Raw genomic sequence first — 22,813 nt, 5'->3', positions numbered from 1 at the left:
CAACTTTATGAGATTTACAGTCAGTTTTATATGTGTGAAACTACCCAAATCATCAAGGGAATTAGTTTTCTTGGAGGATTCCCATCAGTAATAGCAATTTCCACAGTTTGGCACCCATAGTTGTAAATAATTTGAAAAACTCAGCCACATATAAAATTAGTATAGCAATCTAGATACTTTATCATAAACAAAAATAATGATAGCTATGGTGCTACCTTCTATTTATTTCAGATGCTGTTGTTACTGAGGTGTATACTTATTGTATATGGTAGTCAGTAACACAAGCTCTAGGATGAGTTGGCTTTCATTTCAACACTCCCCCTGCTATTCACTAGCTAGGTGGTCTTGGGGAAGTCATTTCATCCCTGTGCACCCAAGTCTACTGGTCTATGAAAGAGCATAGTAGCAACTGCATTATAGGATTACTGTATGGATTAAATGAACCAATGCCTGTAAGGGCTAATAATAGTGCATGACACCTGCTAAATACTCTATAAATGCGAGCCATGATTTGCTAGAGGTGAATCTAACAGAAGACAAATGTTCGGATATAATGCCTTTAAATTCCCTGCCAAGGCTGCAGTCCTGTGTCTCTATATCATTCCATCCCTCAGCGTTCCTATTCCGTAGGGAGGGGGCAGCATTATCCACATTTTACAAATAGTGAAATTGAACCATAAAGAAGCAAAATGTCCACTAACCGAGTAGCAGTCTGAAACTAGAACTCAACTTTGTAGGTTTAAGTACTAGAACTCTTTCTAGGATGCTGTGAGACCATACATCTAAAAAGAAGTGTGAGACAGCCCTTAGGAGCCTGTGAGAAGTGACCCCCTTGATGGCCCTTCTGTGCCGTGGTTCTCCACAGATGCTCAGCAAGGTTACTTCTCTCTCCATCTCTGAGATAATCTCAGGCCATGTCTTCCCAGATATTTTTCTTACCTGCTTTCAAAAAAGCTATATTAGGGCATTAGATGAGGTCCTGGCTAGGTACTCTCTCCTTGGCTTCCTATGTTCCCTGCCTCTTTCAACACTCCCTTCCTGGGTTGTCCTGTGTATAGACATAGCTCACCTGGTTGCAAACCCTGATTCTTTGGAGGGGGTCTTTCTGCTGAGTCAGGACCCTAAACTGCTTGGGAACCCCACAACTTAACTCCTTTCAAAATATCTCTCCCCAATCACCCCCCCGACCCCAGTCCACTTTTCACGTCTGCAACCATGGGCAAAGGATCTGCAAAAGCTCCTGTCCTCTTCCTCTTCTTCCACCTCCCTCTCCTTTCCCATCTGGGTTGACCAGAGGGAAAACTCTGGCTGTATAAGACCTTGTCTGTGGAGAAGCAGCCCCTAAGAGTTTGTGGGTGGGAAGAATGTTCCTGTGTCTGAATCTGGACTGTTCAGGAGGACTCAGGATGCTTTCCTTTTCCGTCCACTAGGGGGCCGCTTGTAGGGGGATGGAAAAAACAGAGGCTTAAAAAAAATATATCATGCTGCTGAAATTTCAGCAAGAGGGGAAAAGAGAGAGCGCGTGAGAGAGAGAGAGAGAGCGCGAGAGAGTGCAAAGCAGTCCCAGGCTTCCTCGTCTCTTTCACGTCAGAGGCAGAAACCGACTGTTCTAAGGCTGTTGACTCAACACGCAGGGACAGAGAAAGGCACAGACAGAGAGTGAGAGAAGAGGGGTCCTCCCTGACCCAAGGAATTACCACTAGTGGAGTAAAGCCACCTGACTTTCTGATCTTATTTTGGTTGCCTCTTCTTTCTCTTTTCACTCTAGCCCTGCCAGCTTGGGTTTCATTTCTTCGGTGGAGCCTCCACGCTTCCTCCCAGGAAAGGAGGAAGGGAAGAGAAGGGAAGAGGTGGCTTCTCTAGGTGAGCGCATCAGCTGGCTTCAGCCCGCACAGGCAAGAATTCTCTTCGCAGGAAGCTCCTCTTGCTCCCCTGCCGCCCACCCCCCAGCCCGGTAAGTCCAGCGCACTTGCTCCTTCGATTTCCTCCCTAGTGTGATTTCAGCACCACGGAGAGCTATGAGATGCATTTCAGTTCCTGTGTCTCTGTGTGTTCTGCAAGGCGTTTGGCACTAAGGTTACATCTATCTCTCTGCTGCCAGTCGAGCCGGGTTCTGCGTAGGGAAAAAGAAAGGTGCCAAACTATGTCGACCAAATTAAAGGGGGATGTGGACTCTGGCCTTATGCGTGTCTGTGTGTGTTGTTGTTGCATAAGACAGGTGAGGTCTGAGCTAAATTGTCAGTTGGTTTCTGCGTGTCTCTGCGTAGGGCTGTTTTTCTTTTTCTATGTAGAATAAGAGGGAGGGTTTGGGGAATTAGTCGTGTACCTTAACTCTTTCCCGACAAGCCATCCATGGAGGGAAAGTGTTGCAAAGGAAGCCTGGGGGGTGGGGAGTGGAGGTAGAGTTAAAAGTTATGCTCCTCTGAGGGAGGTTGGAGGAGGTGGTTTTTTAAAATGTCAATTTCCCCAGGAGTCTCTGGGTTCTTGCTGTGGAGAGAGCCCACTCTAACCTTTTACTTTCTCCCCTGGTGTGACTCCATGGCAAGTGGGAAGGGGCAACAGGTGAGCATCAGGCTGGGGTGATTTGGGGGCCAAGGTCCCCCCACCTTCATGGTGGTAAGGAATGTGTCAGTGCCTTGAGCTTTGCAGAGGTTGGCCCATGTGGGCTCTACTACGTTTGCAAGGAGGCAGGAAGTGCCTTCCACTTTTTTGTCATACTTGACTATGTGTGGTTGGAAAGAGGACAAAGTTGGTTCTGCTCTGTTTTCTGCCCGTGAAAGACAGCCCAAGAGGAAGGTTTGTTTCCACATGTCTAAGGAAGCAGAAGTGAGTCTACACTGGCCCTGACTCAGGAAAGCTTGAAGTGGTGTTAGGTCCTCCAGCACTGAAAGGCTCTACAAACTGACCCGTCATGACTTTAGACTTTATTGCTATGAGTTTTTGCAAGGTACTGCTCTGCCTCTTCTGCTCCCTGCCTCTCTAAAATATGTTCAATTAATTCCCCACAACTGCCTTGATTTGGCCTTGGAGACACTATCTGCTTGTCCCAGCCCTTCAGTTCTGCCCACACCTGCTTGGGTGGGGCCATTCAACAAGTAGTGTTGGAGACTTCCTTCAATCATCTGAGTCTCCACGGAGAGCATCCCAAAGGGGGATTTTTAAGCACACTGTGGTTTCTCATAAGAGCAAACGTTGCCTCAGATTGGCCCCTAACTCTATAAGGTTCTGGTCATTTCCTTCAAGCAAGTTGAGCTAAGAGAGAGTCAGAGATGGGGGAGTTCATTCCTTTCAACTGCCAATAAACTGACTCTTCTACTTTTAATTCAGTGGCCTGGGCCTCTCCTTCATAATGAACAAAATACTCTCTTTCTTTGGTAGGGGAGCCTTCTGAGTGAAAGACACAGTCCTGAGTGAAATGGCATCAGTGTTTATTTTTTTTTAATTAATTTTTTTAATGATGCTTGTCATTGGCTCTAGAAACCTCAGCATCTCCCTAGAATGTCAGGAAGTAGAATGCAGTGAGGAAAAGAATGAAGTCAGAGCTTGTAATGGTAGGAAAAAAAGATTGAAATAGACAAAGCAGAGTATCAGAAACCAACACTGACTCATTCATATGTCAACTCTCCCAACTCCTCCCATTCTTGAAATCTCCCAGCTTTAACAAGAGAGCGAATGGATTTCTGCATGGCATGTTCCTGAAGATTAAATAAAATTCATGCCTTTGCAGTGTACCCTATCCACAGCCACTGTTTATTCTGAAGGTACTGTATTTAGCAGTCATTATTTTATTAATGCCCTCAAATTCTCTCTAAAAGAAGTGCTCAGTGCCATTACTGGACCCATTTAATAAATGAGATGTAGGAGTTTAAAGTGCTGGGCGGAGGGTAGCAAAAGCAGGAGTTCTGGTCTCCTAATATCTCAGCACCTGTAAAATGCAGAAATGCTCATGTGTGGGAGAGCAGAGATGGACTGCTCCCCAGCAGACAGATTTGCAACCAAAACCTTCTAGTAAACCCAGAGTGAAGTAACAGCTCCTCCCTGTTGAAGAATGAGAATTGACTAGGAGTCTCCAGCTGTTGCTGGGCTTTAGTTCTCAGCCAAGATGATGGCCAGGTGCCGTGGCCAGTGGGGGACAGAGCTCTCAGCACTTACTGTGAAGAGAGAACCCCAGGTTGGTGGCCTCCAGGCTGACATGATGTCACACACCTGATTGCCACACACATCTTGCCCCAGAAATCCAAGTTGTAGGCATCCTTTCAGGGAACATTACCATGGATGTCTTGGTAATGATATTATCAAGGTGTTTGATGACTTTTCTCTTCTCAGAGCCTCCTCAGGGAACACCTCCATCGAGTCCTTTGTGACTCAGAACATGGGGAGGATGGCTAAGAATCAGGTGAGGGCTGGGATCTGAGCACCTACAGGAACCCAGGAGAGGAGGGGGAGACTGGACCCAAACCCACCCCACAAATCACACCTCCACTCCTCCGGCAGTGTGAGCTCTCGCGTCAGGCCAGCATTCTGGAGAGAAGGCCAGGGTGTTTTTATATCCAGCCCTTTTTCACCAAGCAGGGGAGACTCTGTTGGGCTGTCTGAAATATGGAAAGATGAGGGATGTGGGGAAAGGTGGAGGGAAGGAGCTGGTGGGCATCCTGCCCCATTCTCTACACCCATGTGTTGCCATCTTTCAGCTGAGGGCCATTGTTACTTTTAAAAAATTGTATGAGGTATAATTTGCATATGATAAAATTATACTGGTCTTAAGTGTTGAGATTAGTAAGTTTTGAGCACTTAACCACTCCCCCAAACAAGATATCTGAAAGTTCCCTTGTGCTTCTTTCTGATGCATCTTTCCCTCCTCCAACCCCATCACTCTCTGATGTCTGTTGCCATACCTTATAATGCTGTATTTTGCAGTGGAAATATATTTGCTCAATGTGTCTTATAGACACTAGACTTCTAAGGGAACATTTCAGAAGTCTGAAGCCTACTGTTTCTGGGTGGGTAGAGGAGGTGTGGGGGAGGGGTATATTCCTTGCCCAAGTTTATGGTCATGGGGTTGGAAAGTCAAGTGGTCATGTCAAGTGCGTGTGTGTCGAAGCCAATAATCAAGCCCAAATAGGAACCATGGAAGCCCTTTTAGGTCCCTGCCTCTGAAGTGACCTGAGTTATTTGATAGTACAGTGCATGGAGAAAAATGTTGAAAATGTCTCTTAAACATTTGGAATTCAGCATTCAGATGGCTGGGCCTGAGTCATCCCATTGGGGTTCTAGGAGGGTGAGGAAAGAGAACTGTGTGAGCTTACTAGGGAAAGAGAGAGTAGAGTTCATTGCGACAGTGCTTATGCCATGAAATTCAGCTCCATCCGCAAAGATTATAGCTGAGGATGTTGCTGTTTCTCCTTATTCAAGAGTGGCTTTAGAACCAGAAGACACTTTGCAGAGACTCACATACTCATACCATCATAGCTCCATCCAGGGTTGTCATCATTCACTCCACTCCTATCCCTGGTGGGCGTCGGACAGCGTAGGGAGTCGCTCTTCTACTTTACCAAGAAGAAGCAGCGGAGTTATCAGAAAGTTTTGATGACTTTGGTGAAAAAAAAATGTGTACACACACACACACATAGAGCTGATGCCTGTCCAATTCTCTCCCACCCTATACCTGTAAATGTTTTTACGTTCAAGGAATGTTGGACAGAGATGGGGAATTTTGTGCACAGTTTGTGCGTGAGGTCCTCAATTAAATAGTTTCTGGAAGATCAATCAGTAAATTAGAGAGAGTCTTTAGTAGACCTCAGAATCTGTCCAAGTAGATCATAGAGCTGTTTACATGCTTGGTGGGTAAGCAGGTCCTCTGTTTCCTTCCACTCAGAGACTTTGCCAAACACCTTCTTCCCAGGCTCTGGCCCTTTCTGGTTCACCTGTCTTGGGGAATGCAGCCAGCCAGCTCATTTATGGGACGGTTCCTTCCTGAGTCAGCTCTCTTAGCCGGGATCCCACAGAGGGAAGTATAGGTTGCTAAGCCAGTAGGTCATGGCAAGTGAGATGACAGCCACCGTGGGGATTCCCTAAGGTCTAGCTTAGTGCAGAAATAAAAAATGTGAGTGTTCTCCACAAAGCTAACTCTAGTAGATGATTTGGGAAAAGTGCAGAGATACACATTTGCCTCATCTCAGTTATAGGCTATGTAAATAAAGTTCAGATGAGATTCTCTACCTAACCGGAGCTTGATAGTCTTAAGAGCAGGTCCAGTGGGAGGGGGAAACTGGAATAGAAGTATTTAAATGCTATTTCCAACTGTATGTGAGAATCACCACTCCTTTACCTTGGAACATGACTTTGGACTAGAACTATATGTCTACATTTTGAACATGGCCAGTAGCCAGTATGTCACTTGGCAAAAGGAATTTAAACAGCTTTGCCCTCTTTCCTTTTCCTCCTTTGTTTTCTTGTGATAAAGTATATATAACATAAAACTTACCACTTTAACCACTTTCAAGGGTACAGTTTAGTGGCATTATATGCATGCACCCTGTCATGCAACCATCCGCCATCCATGTCCAGAAAGTTTCCATTTTCCCAAACTGAAACTCTATAGTTTTAAACAATAATACTCCTTCCCCTTCCCCCAGGCTCTGGCAGCCACCATTTTACTTTCCATCTCTGTGGCTCTGACTACCCTTGGAAGCTTACTTAAGCAGACTCATGGCACTCTTGTCCTTTTGTGTCTGGCTTATTTCATTTAGTGTAATGTCTTTAAAGTTCATCCATGTTGCCGCATGTGTCAGGATTTCATTCCTTTTAAAGACTGAATAATATTCCATAGTGTGTATTACCACATTTTATTTACTTAGTCATCCATTGATGAATATTCGGGTTGCTTTGTCTCTGCTTCTTTAATTCTGGCCAGTTGCCTCTACTTTACTCTCCAGCCAAGTATGGAAGGGTGACTCTCTGGTTGTAGCTGAAATTCTTCCCTTTCGCTGTGAAGACCAGGCAGGTGGCTTCCTGGAGGCAAAATGAGGTGAATAAGTGGGTGTGAGATATTCCCCACCAACTCAATGAGTTAGGTCTGGTTCCTGTACTCTGACCCTCATTGCCAGGTGTACAACAGACATAGTTGAAGTAAACCAAGACCCTAAAGCCTTCTATTCTCCTGCTGAAGTGCCTCAGTCCTAGCCCAGAGAGGTACCAGGAGACAGGGAGAGATCAGCATCACCCTTGGTTGGCATGTCTCTGGGTCCTTCCTGGCTGATGCATTACAAGGTGAGACTCCACAGTGAGAGGTGGAGTTCTGGAGTCAGGGACAAATAAACCGACAGACTCATTACTGCTTTACAACCCTGGGACCTCTATCCTTAGAGCAGACTCTGCCAAGCTCACCCCCACTTGGCTCCTATAATAACATCTTATTCTCTGGCTGTAGATGATTCCATAAAAGGTTATTACCAGGACCCAGGAGGAATTCATTTAATCTGGATGAATCTTCATCATCCTACATGGTATGGAGATAAAGAGGAAAAAGCCTGAGACACTGATCCCAGGACAGTATCAACCCAGAATGGCTAACACTGGGCAGCAGCTTAGCAACATCTGTGGGCTGGAGTTTAGTCTTTGATCCTAGTCCAACTAAGAATTCACATTCCTGGGCTCTGGCAGCTTATATGTTTTAATTATTTAATAATAATACTATCTAACATTGACTGAGTGCTTGCTATGGGCTTTAGCCAAGTGCCTGGCATAGAGAAGGCCCTTAATAAATATTTGCTGTTGTTACTATTAATAAATGTTTTATATACTTTATGTCATTTAGTGGCTAAAACATTATGACATATACTATTACACCCATTTAACAGACGAGCTAACAAAGGCATTATGATTTATGTGTCTTGTTCAACCTTTTACAGCTAAGTAGTGATACAACAGGAACTCAAACCTAGATTTGCAGCTTGGGCCTTAACTTCTTTCTTTTTCTTATCTTTTCTTTTCTTTCTTTCTTTCTTTTTTTTTTTTTTTACTTCTTTGTTTGTTTTGGTCTTTTTAGGGCCACACTCTTGGCATACGGAGGTTTCCAGGCTAGGAGTTGAATCAGAGCTGTAGCTGCTGGCCTACGCCACAGCCACAGCCACACCAGATCCAGGCCACATCTGTGACCTACACCACAGCTCATGGCCGTACCAGATCCTTAACCCACTGAGCGAGGCAGGGATTGAACCTGCATCCTCATGGATACTAGTCAGATTTGTTTCCGCTGAGCCATAACAGGAACTCCACTTAACTCCTTTCTGTTTTTGCTTTACTCACCCATTTGGCAGTTAATAACAGGTTCTATTGTGATTCCCTTTAAGTATCTTTAAAGGAATTTTACATTTTGTATTATTGCTAATCTTGTATGTGAAAACCCAGGTGCCTCTCCACCTAGATAACCAATCCTGCAAAGGCTGGGAGGGTCCAGCATAGGGCCTGGCTCAAGAAAAACATAATAGAGCCCAAGAAAAACTTCCTCATTTGCTATTGGTTCTGCTCGGCCTAAGTACAGGAGTTCCTATGTTTGTTTCCCTTGTTATAATAATGGTGGTGTTGGTGGTGATGATGATGATAGGTATCATTTATGCTTGTTCATATGTGCCGGGCACTTTACCAGGCTGGGCAATATAGTCTCGCACTTGATTCTCACCAGAATAGGACAAAGAGCTCTCTTTACCGGACGCTGCCATGTGGAAGGTGCCGAGCTCAGTGCTTAGTCCTCACCACATCCCAGGAGCAAAACCTCCTCCCGCCGAAGGAGAAGGGAAAACCCTGGTGGTGGCGCAACTTGAATTGAAAGAGTCGCTTTTCCCTACGAAGGCACAGAGGACAGAACCTGTAGATGAGGAAAATAAAGCTCCTAAATTCAGAGAGGCTAAATAACTTGCCCGAGGCTGCACAGCTAGTAGGTGGTGCGGCTGCTTTGAACTTTCTGCAACACAGCCCAAGTTCTCTTACTCCTTCCTGCTGCTCTGGTCTTAGCCATACCCTTCCCCCCATCATCCACCCCTCTTCCCCTCCTCCCCCGACCCCCGGGGGGGAGGGGGGGGGGAAATGCAGCCAGAAGCAAGGACTGGGGCTTTATTACCGGAAAGCTTGGCTGCAGATTCCTGCTCCACCAGATCCTGCCTTGTGCCCTGGGGCCATGACTGAACTGTCTGAATCTGAACTTCCTCCCAGGCTTCTTCCCTGCCCTCCTCACCCCGCCTCCCCAAAAAAGCCTACAAAGATCATGACCTCTTTAAAGAGTTCTTAGATAGAATCAAATGGAGCACAAGTACACAACACCTGGCATGGTGCATGAATGAATGTGTCACTAGCTATTTCCTGTGGCCTGGGGGCTGGGGGCAGCCTGGGGTCCTTGGCATTTTAACACGCTAACAATTATCTGGGCTGACCTGGATTTTATATTCTTCTCAAGTGCTAATGGGCCAGGTAGGTCCTTGTTTTACATCGTCTTAGTTTTAGGAGCATGTGTTGGCTATTTTTTTCTTCTCCTTTAGCACCGAGAACCCGGCTGGCTGATATTTAAAAGTATCTAAAAGATACCTCTTGCCACTTAATTACCTGGAAATTGTGCTGGACTGAAATTAATTTGAACCTTAAGGAGGTATGGGGTTTTTGAGCCCGACTCCACACTCCACTGGAGACTGAAGCTTCGGATTCCTTTTCTCCTGCCTTTCCCTCCCTCCAGATTCTTCTGCCATTCTGAGTTTTATTTATGAAACGTTTTCTCTTCCTTTATAATTATGTTTTCCATAAGAAGAACATCTAACAGCCACCTCCTGGCTGGGCTAGAGTAATTGGTGGAATTTGACGGTGTGCAATTTCAAAGGCTTGGGTTTTATATAGATTACCTTGAATTTATCTCTGCCAGCGCATCAGGAAAGAAGCGGCTGCCTGTCTCCTAAAGTATTGTAAACCCCACAGCCACTGAGCACCTGCATCTGTGTGGATGCTGTTTATCTAAACGGATTCTGTAAAACAGATACCTTCATAAACCAGGTTTTGCCAGCCTGTCTTGCCATCTCCTGTGAGCTTGTCAATATCAAGGTCAGCAGCCAGGCTCTGGCCAAGGGACAGGTGTGGAACGGAAGTCATCTGACAGCCTGGTGTCCTCCCTCTCCTCCCCACAGCCTGGGCCAGCTGCCAGCCAGGGGTGAGAGGGCACATGCAGGAGAGCCCAGGCAGCAAAGGGGCGATCCCCTGAGGACCAGATGAGAGCCCTGCAAATGGTTATGTCGCCAAGGGCAGAGGCCATGCAGTCCGTAAAGGGGTCATCTCCTCAGGGTGACCCAGGCTGTGCCACAGGGAGGTGGAACTTATAAACCCAACCGTAAAGCCTCCTGTTCAAAGCCGTATACATTTATAGAGATATAAATGAAGTTGAACGTCGGTGATGCTCACTATAAAAGCAAAAGGCTTCCTCGGTACCTATGCTTCAGGTGCAGATCAGTTCCAGGCTCCCTGTCTTGCTCCAACCCAGCCGCGTCCCCGCGCCCACGCTCACAGGCGCGCCACCCAGCTGCAGCTCCGAGCAGCCGGCGGGGGTGGGGAGAGGCAGAGGTCTTCTGAGCATCTGCAAGCGAGGCGCGGGCAACGACGTGTTCCTGTTATCTCTGAGGGCTGTTTAAAAGCAGCGAGGAAGAAGAAACGGGAACAAGTACTGCCAAAATCAAGCGGCTTCAAACAGTCAGGAGTCTGGCTTTAAATAAAACAATTTGAGGAAGGTTGGCTTTTCATTTGCCTCGGAAGCTGCCAGGTTTCTGCTTCTCATAGCTCCAGATGGGATATGGCGATGAGACTGCAGAGCCGGGCTGACCAGCCCCACATCAGCTGTCTTCCTGCGCCCCCGCCTGCCTTGCCTCCTCTGCCGCCCACGCTGGGCCGGCAGAAACACTCATGAAATCCTGCCCGACAAGTGTTTGAATCCTGGCTCTGCCACGTACTGGCTGTGTGGCCTTGGGGAAGTCACTTGACTTCTCTGAGCCTCAGTTTCTTCACCCATGGCATAGGGTAAATAGTTGCTACCTCTTAGAATTGCTGTGTGGGTTAAATGAGATGTCATTTTCTGTATGAAGGCTCATAGTGACCCATAGCACATAGAGGATCTTCAGTCAATGGAGTTTTTTGTTTTGTTTTTTGTTTTTGTCTTTTTTGCCATTTCTTGGGCCGCTCCCGTGGCATGTGGAGGTCCCCAGGCTAGGGGTCTAATCGGAGCTGTAGCTGCCAGCCTAAGCCAGAGCCACAGCAACGCGGGATCCGAGCTGCGTCTGCGACCTACACCACAGCTCACAGCAACGCCGGATCCTTAACCCACTGAGCAAGGGCAGGGATCGAACCCGCAACCTCATGGTTCCTAGTCGGATTCGTTAACCACTGCGCCACAACGGGAACTCCCAGTCAATGGATTTCTATCTTGATGGACATGTTTATGGTGAGAGGATTGTGTTTTGAGGGTGGAGGTCAGAGAGCACCGGGTGCTTTGATATATATTCTCCCTGTGGGGTCGGGGAGACCCCGTGTGGCTTGAGACTGGCAGCAGGAGCAAGTACTTTCTGGCCACAGGCACTGGACTTGAACCCTGTCTTCTTTTCGTCTTGCTACCAGCTCTCCTCAGTCCAGCAAAGATCTCTGGGCTAGAGCACCTGGGGCAGCTACTCATAGGACCAAACAAGATAGACCTCACCCCCTGGAATTGCCTTTGTGGGGGGCCTGTCTGTATCCCCACAACTGGCTCCCTGGAAAGATCAGAGGCTCAATGCTGCCCATCTGGGGCACAGATCCCTGGGAAGCATGTCTTTGGGTAACTAGGGATGCCCTTCCAGACCTGACACTCAAGAGGTCAGCAAACCATGCCAAGGGCGTGGCATCCTCTGTCCATCCTCCAGTCACGGAGAGGGCAAGTGGGATATACTGGAGGAGAGGAAAGGGTGCTTTTGATCTGGAGCCTGATGTGTAATAGGTGGGGGTGGGGAGGTGACCACTATCTGTCAATCTCTTATTAAAAATGGTCTGAGGCACAGTCCAAGGGTTATTAAAATGCAGAGCAAGACTGTGCCTTACTCTCCTCCCTGCCCCCGCCCCTTTTTTCATTTGTATTTTATCAGCTTAATTTAGTGAGAGTGAAAGGCTCAAGCAGCCATCCTTGGAGACTGGGAGGGAAAGGGAATAACGCCACCAGAGAGGGCCAGTAGTGGCTTTCCTGGCGGTGTCCTCCCTCTGACCCCACAGGAGCCCCCTTTTCCCTGCAGTTAGTCTTTGTGGCCAGGGTGGAGGAGACAAGGACCATAGAGAGCTCCCTCTCCACACACACCCCCTTCTGTTGCTTCTATGCTTTCCAGGCGGCGAGGGGCTGGGGGACTCTGGCAACATCATTTGACAGTGGCCAGGAGATCCCACCTGCCACCCCCTACTCTGCTGCAGTATAAACCCAGCTCTTGTTCCTTGAAATGTTTTGCCCTTTTCCTTGTAAGTTCTTAAGGTCAAATGTTGCTAAGGGGATTATTTGCCAATGGTGAAAGACTGCTAGAATGGGAAAACAGCTTTTTCTTTTTCTTTTTTTTTCTTTTTTGTCTTTTTGCCATTTCTTCTTTGGGCCACTCTCGCGGCATATGGAGGTTCCCAGGCTAGGGGTTGAATTGGAGCTGTAGCCACTGGCCTACGCCAGAGCCACAGCAACACGGGATCCCAGCCGCGTCTGCAACCTACACCACAGCTCACGGCAACGCCGGATCGTTAACCCACTGAGCAAGGGCAGGGACCGAACCCACAACCTCATGGTTCCTAGTCGGATTCGTTAACCACTGCACCACGACGGGAACTCCTTTTTTCATTTTTGAAGTTTGGAGTCTTACCATGGAGTTAGGCTCAGCATCTGGCCTGACCAAGCCCTGCCAGCAATAAGGTAGGGACCATGGGGAATGGTGATCCAAGATCCATTATGAGGATGTTAGGATCTACTGGGTTCATAAGTCACCCACTGGATCCAAAAACAGCTCCATGTCTATTTTCAGTAGCATAATAATCACTAACACCTACATGATAAACATGATTGCCAGGCAATAATCTAAAAACTCCACACACAGAAACTTGCTAAATCTATACAACTCCCTTTAGAAGGGGGTGCTATTACTGTCCCCATTTACAGATGGAAAAACTAAGGCACAGTGATTGCTTAATTTGCCAGAAGACACATAATAAATGGCAGAGCCAGGATTGGAACCCAGGAACTCTGTGTGCTTAATTACCATGATGTCCTGAGTATCACTCAGAAACCACCCTGGTTCCTGGTGGCCAAAGAGAGATGCAAAAACTGGAGAATTGCAGTTCTTATAAGCTTGGTTTGAATCACAAATGTTGGTTTAAAAATAAGACTGGATCCGTCGCTATTTCTCTCAGGGGCTCAGTGCTGTCACTTCTTCATCTGCCCCTCCTTTGGGGAGTCCTGTTTTTTTCAACAAAGCCTCATTTAACTCCTCCAGGATGAGAAAAGAATCCAGCTCCATACAAGTGAGTTTTCTTAAATGGATTTTCCTTCATCCAATCTCACAAGGTGGTGTCAATTCTCATCTGCCCACAAAAGCCTCATTCACTTTGTGGTTTATCCACTTTGGGGATTATCTGGGCCACAGTTGTAACTACCCGTTCACTTGTGGGCCACATCTTTTAATTCAGGTCTGCCACCGTGCAGAATAAAAATTCCGTAATCGATTCTCAAATGATTTGTTCAGCTGGGAAGAGTATGGCAGGCAGATGTAGTAAAGCTCAGTGGTTCTTGTGTCGGTTTCTTGTTCAGTTGTGAGGACATGAACTGAACACCAGTGGCAGCCAGGACCACCAGAATTTTGCAGGGGAGGCAGGTAGTGTTGGCTGGGGCCAAAGGGCAGCTCAGTGTAGCCAGACATGGAGATAGTGGCAGGATATCAGCCAAAGGAGCAGGGGGTCTGTGCAGTGCTTTAGAGCCCACCTCCAATGTTCCCCAGTGTTCCCCAATATTCCTGATGTAGCAGGTTCACCCCAGTAGAAGCACTGAGAACCAGGGGGCCTGGGTACCCCAGTGCAGATTTGGTTAAAGGCTAGTGTCTCATTCTTGAATTAAGGCTGAGAGGGACAATCCAAGCTCGGGGTGAGGTGATTCAGGGCTGAGAATCCATCCCAAGCTTGGGCTAACTACCAGCCCAGGCAGAACACAGAGTGATGGAGACATAGCATCTGTTCTGAAGACAGTGGACTTGAGCTTGGATCCTGGCTCTGCCTAGCTCTGTCCCCTTGATGAAGCCACTTAACCTCTCTGAGCCTGTTTCCTCAACTCTAATGTGAGGATGATAGGAGTTCCCATTGTGGCTCAGCGGGTTATGAACCAGGCTAATATCTATGAGGTTGCCGTTTCGATCCCTGGCCTTGCTCAGTGAGTTAAAGATCCGCTATTGCCGTGAGCTGGCTGGCACCCGCCCCTCCGATTTGATCCCCTGCCTGGGAACTTCCATATGCTGTGGGTGTTGCCCTAAAAGGCAAAAAAAAAAAAAAAAAAAAAAAGAAAAAAAAAGGATGACCATACCTCTTTCTTTAAAATGTTCTGAAAATTGAATAAGGTCAACACCTATGGGGCTTCTGGCACTTCATAGGTATTCAGTAAATGTTGATTCCCTGATGATTAGCAATAATAATTTCTTGCATTTTGTTGTGTTTTGTAATACTCATAGTACTATTACGTGTATCACATTTGATCTGCAAAACGGTATGTGAAGGTAGACAAAATGATTTATTAATTACTCCAGTGTTATAGATGGAAGAATTTCTATAGACTCTCAATGGTTTGTCCAAAATAGCACAGGTAGAAAGGGACAGAGTTGAGATCACAAATTTTGCAACTTTAGGTTTAATCATTTTACAGCCCTCTTTGTCGTGCTATGATTGGGCTGACAATTGAAATCACAAAGGTTAAGAAGACCTCTTCCCAGAGATGTCCAGGAAGCAGAATCAGCTCCCAAGAGCTCTGCAGCATATCTAGGGGAACTAGGCAGAGCGTGGGGTGTCCTTTAGAGCCTTTGGCACAAGGCTCTCAAGCTCTTTCACTTCTACAATGTGTTCTGAAGTAGGTCCCTTAGTAGATTAGTGCTGAATGCTACAGCAGCCAAGTTTTCTCATCGTCTTGGCTTTCCTGCCTTCCCCAGCCATCTTGGGAACCTGAATCACTCATCACAGCCACCACATAGGGACCAGCTCTCACCTTCTTCACCACTAGCAAAAGAATGTAGAGCCTGCATCCAGCAAGCTAGTAGCCTCAAGGGGCAACTCCACAGAGGGGCCCAACCTATTAGTCTGACCTGAAATAGCTCTCCTTAACCCCCAAAGCAAAGGCAACAAAACCAAAATAAACAAGTAGGACTAAAACAAACTAAAAGGCTTTTGTATGGAAAAGAAAACCATCAACAAAATGAAAAGGCGACCTATGGAAAGAGAAAATATTTGCAAACCGCATATATAATAGGGGCTTAAAATGTAAAATACACGAGGAGCTCATATATATTAATAGCAAGACAAAAGAAAAACACCCCCAAAAGCCCCAAATAATCCAATTTAAAATGGGCAAAAGACCCGAAGAGACATTTTTCCAAAGACATGCAAATGGCCAACAAGCACATGAAAAGATGCTCAACATCACCAGTAATCAGATCAATACAAATCAAAACCACAAGGAGAGGTGTTCCCATCATGGCTCAGTGGAAATGAATCTGATTAGTATCCCTGGCCTCACTCAGTGAGTTAAGATCCAGTGTGTGGTGTAGGTCACAGACGTGGCTCAGATCTGGCATTGCTGTGGTTTAGCCAAGGGGTACAGCTTGGTTTTGACCCCCAGCCTGGGAATCTCCATATGCCAAGGGTGCAGCCCTTAAAAACAAAAACAAAAACAAAACTACCAACAAGGAGGTATCACCTCATACTTGTCCAAATAGCTATTTTCAAAAGACAGGATTACCAGTGCTGGGACGATGTGGAGAAAAGGGAGACCTCGTGCACTGTTGATGGGAATGCACACTGGTACTGCCACTATAGTCTCTCAAAAGATTCAAAATAGAACTATCATACGATCCAGCAATCCCTCTTCCAGGTATATAGCCAAGGTAAATGAAATCACTATCTCAAAGAGACATCTGTACTCCGGTAGAGCAGTGTTTTTCACAATAACCAAGGTTTAGAAACAACCACCATGTCCATCAGTGGATGAAAGGATACACAATAGGATATCAATCAGCTAAACAAAAAAAGGAAATCCTGTCCTTTGTGACAACATGGAACTTGGAGGGCATTATCTTAAGCGAAATAAGCCAGACAGAGAAAGATAAATACTATGCGGTATCAAGCTGAACTCATAGAGGGTAGAATGTGATTGTGAGGGGGTAGGGGAAATAGATGTTAAGAAGTAAATAAAATCACTTTCCTTGTCACTCTCCTATTTTATGTTTATTTATCTCAATTGTCACCGGCCAACATAATATATATTTATTTGATTTCATTGTCTCCTTCCAATAGAAGGTAAACTCTCTGAGAGTAAGGACTTTGTCTTACAATTGAATTCCTAGCCTGGAACGCTGTTTAGTAAAATACTGGTTGAGCGTATGAATAAATGGCTCACCATCCAGAGTCCTCTATTGCCACAGGCTGTTAGTAAAGACCTATTTTGAGCCAGGCATTCTGTTAATGGCTGGATATGGAGTTGAATGAAACATGGTGCCCTGTCTTTGAGGATCTCTCAGTCTGGTTGGGGCAGAGGAGAAATCATAAGATAGGTAACTGCTTCACAGCACAAGGAAATGTTAATGTCTAGGAACCAACCGAATGAGGGAAGTGGGGTGGGGTGACTCTCGCTAGTTGGTCACCCCATTAATCAGAGAGGGAACAGCATATGCAAAGGCTCAGAGTCATAGAAAGGGCATGTCAGAAGGTAAATAACAAATGTGATATCGCTGGAACACAGGACCATTGAGTCGTGGTGGTGGTGAGAATGGTGGGAGATGATACTGAAGGAGGAGATTAGAATTTGGACCTTCCTCTCAAGATACCCATGGGGAGAATTATCAATACTTGGGTGCTTTTGGTGTGATAGCTTAAGCTATATTGTTGGTTGCAAGCTTGTGGCCCTTTTCATCAGAGAATTAAAAGCTTAATGGAATTTTATTTGCTATCGAGATATTCTTTTATATTAACCATATCTTCTGCAAGAGCTCCAAGCCAGAGAGTGACAGTGGGGGCCTGGAGGTGGTTGGGTAGGACCCACAGAACCTCTAGATCAACCCTCTCTGACAGAGCTTTACGGGATGCAGTTCTGCTCTCATTTGAAAAACATGAGGCCAGTTCTCAGCCACCTGCCCTGCTTTTTCTATTTCCTCCCTAAAAATGATGCCACTCTGATGGGTAATACAGAGGTTAAAGGCGAGACTGTTTAGTGAGAATGAGGGATAGAAAATGAAAGAAAGAAAAGCCCTGAGACCAGAAATTGTGAATGCTCATTCTGTTTCCTTGAACTGTGGCTTGTTTAAGAAAATGGTTTGTCCTGTTGCTTCAATTTCTTCTCTTCTGGAAAGAGGATGCGGCTGGGAGGCTCCCGGGCCAGGGCTCCAGTCTGGGAAAGTGCTTTCCTATTGATCTGTGTGTCAGCAATTCAAATGGGGGTATTTAGACTGCGGCTGAGTACCTAATAAAAAATTTAAATTATCGTTTATAAAAAATGGAAGGAAGGAAAAAACTCATCAAGGAACAACCTCTTAAAGAAAGTGAAAAAACAAAAACAAAAACCAAATATAGCCACACACACAACTTGAGGTCCTCAGGGAGGGAGCTGGAGACCAGGATTGTGAGCTATGCCAAGATGTGCCTCTGGCCTTCTATTTCTCCTTTTAAACACCTCCCCCTCTTATCCAGACATCTTTCCTAGGCCCTGTGGCTCTGACTGCAGATCCTGGCTTCATAACTCATTGGCTGTGGGGCTTGGGCAAAGGACAGATATTTCTGTCTGAGCCTTCCTGTTGCATAAACAGGAAGAAACGATGGCGTCTCAAATGATAACGCACATGCAAAGCTCTTGGAGCAGAGCACAGCCCACAGTAGGTGCTCAACAAATGTTTATATCCCAATTCCCTCCCCCTTTGCAGATCCCCTATTCAGAGTCTTCCTTAAGAAAAGCTATGCCCTATCACCTTTAAAAATCTGACTGCAGCCAGCTGCTGTCTTACTTGAAAGGCTCTGAGCCACTAAATCACACCTATGTATAAATGATTGATAACAAATTAATAGGTTAGGTGGTGGCACTTATGGAAAGCAGAAGGAAAGAAGTGAAGGAAGCTTTAACAGCACAATGTCAGAAACCAGTTACAAGCCTCTGTAGTAAGATTTGGGGGGATGGGGCTTCTGCAGCATCTTTTAAATCATGCCTAGTAGGAAACCATCTCTCCGGTCAATGATAAGGACAGGTGATACACAGGTAGGGAAAGCAGGGAGTGGGTCTTTCAAACTTTAATGACAGCATCAGAGGGCTCACCCACTCCCATGACTACATCCTTGCCCTTGCCGGTGCACCTTCCGCAGAGTCCTGATGTCAAACTTCCCAGCTCTGGCCACTCCTCTTTTTCTTCTGTGCGCCTTCAAATCCAGCAAGTACACATTGGCATTGATGTATCCAAGCCTCCGACCTGGCCTCTTTTTTCACTAGCCACTGCTTCCCTTTACCAGGCTTAGGATCTACCCTCCATCATTGGCATTAATCCCTTGCAAAACCTCTGTGGCCTTGTCCTGGACTCACCTGGCAGAACCCCGCCTCGTTAAATTCTGGCCATGATTACCTCTGAACAAGTACACATCACCAGAGGGAAATAGATAGTCGTGTGGATAATTGTTGCTTTTCAATTATGATCCCACATCCCAAGCAGATCCTGGAAACAGTCTGGCCAGGATACTTCTTTAGCACATTGATTTTCCACGGTCTGAAATAACAATTTTGCATCTCATTTCTCTAAAGACTGCCTACCTTCCCTTTTTAATTTCTTCCAGCTGAAGACCTTACTTGATATTTTACAGACAGGCACTCCCTCATCCTCCTGCTACTGACTACTGACTCGACACCTCTTGCTGTCTCTGTGGTCCCCTCGGTCTTCCTCCTTACTCATGGGTGTCGGGCGCCTGCTCCTTGCAAAGGCCAGTCCCCCTCTTGTGTTGTGACCTTGTGCTTCTTGAGGACTTCATTGCTGAAATTATCACCCATCCTCTCTTGAATCTTCAATTTCTCCTTTGCTACTTCATTTTCCTATGTGTACCCTCTGATTTCTCCTACTTAAAAATACACGAAAACCTCTCCTATTCTATTCTCCTCCTGTTTCCTCTCTATTTCTCAGCTCTCATCTCAGCAAAACACGTTATTGAACACATCACCATTCCCAATGCTCACTTCCATTCTCTCCTCATCCTATCAGGCTTCCATCCTGACAACTCCACAGACACTGCTCAGCAGCTCCAGTGGTCCTATCAGGCTAGGTCTCAGTCATTTCTCTCCTGCTTTATACCTGACTCTCAGCATCTCTGGGCAATTTCATTCATTAAGCCACTGACTTCCCTTGGCTTTGGTGACACGCACTTGGGTTTTCCTACTGTGTTGGGAGCTACTACTTTGCTGGTTTCTCTTTCTGTACCCAAGCTTTAAAACTTAAAAGGCTCTAGAATTCAGTCTTGAGCCTAGAGAAAAGTCTCATGATCACCTAGGGACCACACACCACTTATATGCCAGTGGGTACCACATCCATGTCTCTAGCTCTGACATCTTTCCTGAACCCAGCTTAGAGGAGCCCGCAGTCCCCCTGGTATCTCTACTTTGATATTTAATAAAGTCTGCTAACTTAATATGTCCAAAGGGAATTCTTGATTCATTGATATCCTAAACTTGCTCCTCAGCTAGTCTTTCTCTTCTCAGTAAAATGTACTACATCTACCTATTTGCTCAAGTTAAAAAGCTAGAAGTAATCATTAATTCCTTTTTCCTCACACACCACTTTACATCAATCTATCAGCAAGTGCAGTTGATGCTACCTTTAAGGTACTTTTCAAATCCTTCCTCTCCTAGGAATGCCCCCAGCTTTCACTTGAACCACGGCAAGAGCCCCCAACTATTGTTCCAATGCCACTCTTCCCCTGGAGCCAATCTATACCCCAAACTGAAGTGATTTATTGAAATAGATCAAAATATATTCCTTCCTTTCTTAAAATCCTCCAATGATTTTCCTTACCCTTAAAATAAAACTCAAATGTCTTATATGATCAACAAAACCCTACATGTCTCTTTGTCCTCTATTTTATGTCTCTCTCTGCTGTTCACTCAGTTACACTCAAACTGATTTATCAGAAGTGCCAATCTCAGCCCCTCAGGACTTTTGATGTACCTGTTCCCTAGAATCTAGAGAAATCTTAGGAAGCATCTAATTTGACTCTCTTATTTTATAGACAAGGAGACCAAGGACAGGAAAGGGAAATCTCATGGAAAAATCAGTGGTAAAGCCAGGACCAGTTCTCTTGATTGCCAGTGTCCCACTGGAGCATGCTGGATGATCCTTGCTGTCTGAATGCTTCACCAGTGTCTCATCCTGTGAGCTGCAGAGACCTTCACCTTGGTAGGAACATGACTCTTAGATTTGGTTCAGTCTTGGCTGTGATTTTAAGCTGGTTGAATAGGTTGACTGTAAGCGCTATAGTAGAAATTATAGTCCTTGAAAGTTACTGTGGAGAAAATTGGGATTTTTAGCAAAAATCTTGTGAATGCAAAGTTCCTGGGCAATATATGACTCCCTGGAAAAAGATTTACCATTTTTGACCCTACATCCACAGTTTAATAAACAAGATCAAGCTGTCATTAGAATTCCCTTGTCAGAGTTCCCGTCGTGGCTCAGTGGTTAACGAACCTGACTTGCCTCCATGGGGACATGGATTCGATCCCTGGCCCTTCTCAGTGGATTAAGGATCTGGCGTTGCCATGAGCTGTGGTGTAGGTTGCAGATACAGCTCAGATCCCACATTGCTGTGACTCTGGTGTAGGCTGGCTATTACTGCTGCGAATGGACTCCTAGCCTGGGAATCTCTATATGCTGCAGGTGTGGCCCTAAAAGACAAAAACAAAAACAAAAACAAACAATTCCCTTGTCATTCCTTAAGCAGATCCCTTATTGTAGCCTGGCTCCTTTCTCTGGAGTCCCCCACAAATATTTTGGCAGAGAGGATCTTTATTTCAGTCTAACAGATCTGTGGCCTCTTCATGCCCTTGTTTTCGCTTGGCTGTCACTCTTTACATGCCACATTGGGGCTCACTCAAGCTTATTTCCCCAGTCCCGCCCTCTTCCACCTCTCTGTTGATTCGCCTATAATCAAAGGTTATTTGTATATCAGATTTACTTCACTGAAAAATTGCCATTGCTTTGAAGAATTTCCTGTCATGCAATCATATAAATTATTCTGAAAAAGAATGTTTTAAAAATACCCAGGCCTTGTTATAACAGGTGGTCACATTTTTCTTGTTTCTGCTTTTCCTCTTAGAATCTCTCTCACTGGCCTGATTTGGGGCTTTAAACGTCGACACCTCAAATTCAGATCTTGCCTAAGCTGACCTCCTCTCAACAAAAAGGGTGTCTGCTTAGTCCCAGAATGTATTCAGCTTTGTATATGTACTTTCTCTGACCCCAGACAGGGAGAGAAAATGTCCTTCCTTGTGCAACCTCTCTGAATAAAGCCTTCTAACTCTCATTTGACTTACATGTACTTTAGGAAATGGGGGGCGCTGTATTTGCAGTGTCATTTTACTTTCATTTGGAGATTCAGGCCCCACATGCAGAGAACCTCTCCCATCAAAATTTTAAACTCAAAAAATATTAAATAGCGATAATCCGAACTTCTTTCTACAGCTTTCAAGTTTCCACCTGTTACATCACTACTCTCCATTTCTTGGCCTTCTACAGTCCTTCAGGCTGTAACACAGAGTTGATGCTGGCATCATCTGTTTAAGTAAAGATTAGTTGGCTGCTGTTTGTGTGGCCATTTATTCTTTATCTGAGCAATCTTTGAGATGTCTGTGAAGATTGGTGTTTTAGCATACCCAGTAGCACTAGTAACTTTATATATTTTTTCTTTCATCATATTTACTATCATTGAAATAATGCATTTTCTGCTTCATTTACTTGCCCATTCAGAAGTGCTAGAATCCCCAGGGTGGCTCCTAAACGCTCTAAGCTGTTTGTCTGATTGCATTTTTTAAAGCGTACTTGGTGCCCCAGAAGCTTTCCCCTGGCACTCTAGTTCTATTTCTGTGACACATTCTGGTTACAGAAACAAACACACTGAAGAGTCCTCAGGTAGGGGACATAGATGTTCCAGGAACTGTCCCGGATTCTGACTGTCCAGCCGTGATAAAGACCTCTGAGTTCACGAAACATGCATTCTAGGAGAGACCTGCTACAAATCCATTGACAACTTCTGTTGACTTTACCTCCTCAGTATCTCTTACATCTCTCCATCTCTCTCCATCTCTAACCTGCTAGTTCTTTATTCAAACTAACATCGTCTTTCTCTTCTGTGATTAAAAGAGCCCTCACTATCCTCCCCACATCCTCTCTTGCCTTCGTCTAATCTAATCTCTACACTTTAGTCAAGAGATCTCATCAGTATATATATCTGATCATGTCATTCCCCCTCTTAACATCTTCAAGCAGTTTCCATTGATTTTAGGGCATAAACAAAAATTCTTAAGAAA

The 22,813-nt window shown here is 45.5% G+C and overlaps 1 protein-coding gene across 10 annotated transcripts in view; it reads left to right on the top strand.

Annotated features, from left to right (window-relative positions):
- The first annotated feature begins 1,489 nt into the window (after positions 1 to 1,489).
- The window catches only part of TNR (tenascin R), a 416,877-nt gene continuing 395,553 nt past the window's right edge, over positions 1,490 to 22,813 (top strand). For 4 of the 10 annotated variants that reach the window (XM_084977657.1, XM_021063666.2, XM_013989629.3 and 1 more), the window contains exons 1-2: positions 1,490 to 1,659; positions 1,769 to 1,954. The gene's annotated coding sequence lies outside the window, so the exon portion shown is untranslated. Of the gene's footprint in view, positions 1,955 to 20,520; positions 20,688 to 22,813 lie in introns of all 10 variants that reach the window. The other 6 variants (XM_084977656.1, XM_084977654.1, XM_084977650.1 and 3 more) reach the window with 2 other exon arrangements.

The sequence above is a fragment of the Sus scrofa genome, chromosome 9, assembly GCF_054392235.1.
Source record: "Sus scrofa isolate SSC_HxYL_T2T_F1_AM1 chromosome 9, Sscrofa_HxYL_maternal_Yorkshire_Landrace_v2.0, whole genome shotgun sequence".
Classification (NCBI taxonomy): Eukaryota; Metazoa; Chordata; class Mammalia; order Artiodactyla; family Suidae; genus Sus; species Sus scrofa.
Note: the sequence above shows the minus strand (reverse complement) of the source record. Positions and strands in the feature narration are given on the sequence as shown.